Raw genomic sequence first — 3,423 nt, forward strand, 5'->3', positions numbered from 1 at the left:
TTTTTTATTTTGTTATGTTAGTTATTATTTATTTTTGTGAATGTCTCTCATTTATGAAAATAGAATTTCGATTTTATAATAATAAAACAATATGCTCTTAAAAGATTGCTTGGGATTTAGCGTCTTCCCTGGGTGTAAAAAAGTAGTAATTTAGTTAATGGTTTATTTACAATAATGAAACTGGATTCATAACTGCACAGTGTACACTGGAAGAATCATATACATATATGTACCGTTACAGGTTCGCGCTAACATGAACCCGTACTGGAATTCTTGACTTTTCTTGTGCAAGATTTTGGCCAAGGATACTGTACAATATACAGTATACTTCGCCAAATTCCTGCATTACCAAAGGAATCTTCAGAAGGATCCGTAGAAGATCCTTTTCGAAGTCATCACGATACCTCCTCTCGCTTGCACATTCGCTTACGCATGATCCTGAATAAGTTCCTGTACATAGTACATGAAATCGCACCTTAATGCACTCCCTGGAGGATCCTCTATACAAGTGCACATGGTCTTTTAAAGCTTACCTTGCATACAAGTTCCTTTGCAGGATCATGTTCTTCCCCAAAGAAAATATTTACTATTTCAGTGTATGTGTATATCTCTATTTATAAACTACATTTTTCACGCAGTGAGGATGTAATAATACCAGATTGTATACGTCAGAAAAATTACTCAAAAATGCCAGTTTTATTGTTGACGAATCGATTGAATTTAATAAACCCAGGTGGAAATACACCACCGGCCCAGTACTGGCCCAGTACAGTCCGCCGAAGTTCCAGTACTGGCCGGTTGTACTGGGTCAGTACGGCGCCAGTACTGACTTGTAATGCTTGGCGCTACTGGCGTGCCAGCACTGGCGCAGTACTGACTGCCAGTACTGGGGCAGTACATGGCAAATCGCTGGCGTACGAAAATGCCGAAGTTAATTCTAAAAATGATAAAAATTATTTAATTGCTTTAAAGACCATCCATTCATTATCATACGACTGCATATCATCCAAATATTATTTATAATTACAAAAATATAATGTTGAAACTATTTGTTTAATTTTAACATCCACTATTTCTATAATGTCAAGATATAATAAAAAAGATATTTAAAAAATAAATAATAATTGACTGCGAGTATTTTGTTCAAGTACCAAATTTTGAGCTCTCTTTTTCTAATTTATTTATTATTATACGACGTTATGTGAAAGTAAAATACGCGAACTTCTAACAGGAATATCAATGAAATAATTATTAAATAAATCATTTAAATCGAATACAATTTTTCTTCGTGTAATATTTTATTTTTTCTCGTTTTAGAACATTTGAAAAGTTCTGATAATAACATTTAATGAGCATTTAAAATTTATATCAACGGAACTTAGAAATTTTTCCACGTTGCGCAACAATTTTTTTAATAACAACTTTCTTTAAACCTTCGTGTAACGTTTTGTTTTTTAGGTGTTTTAGATTATTCTACAACGATTAAGACATAAATCCAATGTAATTTTTTCTGAACATTAAAAGTTTTTCATGGAGGTGGAATTTAAAATATTTTCCTTAAAAAACAACATTTGTAGACGTGTTTTCTTTAAGTCTATTTTTGTACTATTGGCATAGTGTCACCCCGGTCGTGCAGCCATCGTTCTGCCAGTACTGGGCGAACGACAGGCTGTCTGTACTGGTGGGCAGTACTGGTCCAGTACTGCGCCGGTGGTGAACTCCGACACACTACTGACAGTTCCACCTGGGAAGCTTCAAGAAAGTCTTTTTGAACCCAAATAATAGCTTATCCCCCCTTTCAATGAGAAATTAAAAAAAAATCATTGCGCCCTGCTACAAAACCTATATTTGTTAATTTAACTGTCAACATTTTCGACATTTTCGACTAAAATCACGCGAGATAAAGCACTTCTCGATGTCATTAGTTGGTATTATACTTTCCTATGTTCCTTATTATATTCTTCTATATTCCTATATCTTTAATCGTATATAATCATATTATATATTTATAGAAAAGATTGAAGTGCTGTATCTGAGACAAAAGATCAGACAATTTCCAAGGTTTATTTCGAAGAAAAAAATCTAATTTTTAGTTGAAAGAAAAGTTGGACCTCCTTATCTAATTTGAAGATTTAAATATAAATTTATTAAATACATTAATTTGTCTCTCTTCCAAATCTACTGAAAAATTAAGTATTTTTAAACTTATTGAATACATTTTTAATTTATTCACTCATTAATTCACTTATGATTCACTTAGTATTAACTTAATATTTACTTACTTATTTACTTATTACATAAAAATTTTGAAAATTAGTTTTTTAAAAACATGTAACATGAATTTATTTTTTTACTTTTTCTTTATATTCTTGGAGGAAGAAACTATAGAATATATGAAATTTCAGGCTTTTTTAAGTAACTCTTTACGATGGATGGCTGGGTTATCCACTACTGAATTCAGTTGTACACCTATTTCCACATTTCATGTGTACATAAAAATACCAGGGATTAATCCCGCGGGATGAAATCCCCATTTTATTTTAAAAAAATGTATATACAGAGATTTTTTCGATTTTAAAACGTTTCTCAAAATTGTTTAACTTGTAAAATGTATTCTTCTTCGATTTTTTAATTAATATAACTACAGAAATTAAAAACTATTAAATTAATTTCGGAATTTACTCACATTGAGTAGTGAAGAAAGCAAAGATTGATGAATGGTTACAGAGTTAAGCCGTTTGCATAGGAGAAAGAAATTGCGAAAAACAATACGTACATCCTACATTTTTATCCACTTTAGAGCGTGAGGTGTCTTATGACGAAAGTTACTTTACAGTCGCCATCTAGAATACAAATGTAACTTTTTATCAGAATTTATATTGTTTCTTCTGCGATGTAATAAGGAAACGTCTCTTGACTCACGGTTGAGTGCGGAAAGTTGTTGATTTCTTAGGATTGGTTCATAGTTTAGTAGTATACGAGCGAAGGTCCAATGGTATTTTCATTAACGACCAAAGGATATACTTAACCGATATAACAAAAAAATTACTGTCTCAGTCCAAACAAGCAAATGCTTTCTAAATAATAAATAATAAACTAACATTCTTAGAGATAGAACTGAAGAGGATCAGCCTATGATAGACAGATTCGAAACAAATTCTGACCAATAAGGTTCGCAATACAATGTATGAATAAATTAACATATTGTAAACAGTATAGCAGAAGTATAATGTCAACAGACAGAGCATACCTTGAAGTGACATTGCTCATAGAAACCTCAAAATCGAAACTTTGTTATTAAAAAATCAAATATTTCCTAAACCACGATCGATATATATATATATATATATATTTAAATTTTTATCTGCTATATAATCAGAGATTGTACCTTACCGACAGTAGATCAACCCTCCGAACCATGAA

At 31.5% G+C, this 3,423-nt stretch overlaps 1 protein-coding gene across 1 annotated transcript in view; it reads left to right on the forward strand.

Annotated features, from left to right (window-relative positions):
* LOC117180253 (nose resistant to fluoxetine protein 6-like) overlaps positions 1 to 3,423 on the forward strand; it is a 109,603-nt gene that overhangs the window by 862 nt on the left and 105,318 nt on the right. The gene's annotated exons all lie outside the window — the stretch shown is intronic.

The sequence above is a fragment of the Belonocnema kinseyi genome, chromosome 9, assembly GCF_010883055.1.
Source record: "Belonocnema kinseyi isolate 2016_QV_RU_SX_M_011 chromosome 9, B_treatae_v1, whole genome shotgun sequence".
NCBI classification, from domain to species: Eukaryota; Metazoa; Arthropoda; class Insecta; order Hymenoptera; family Cynipidae; genus Belonocnema; species Belonocnema kinseyi.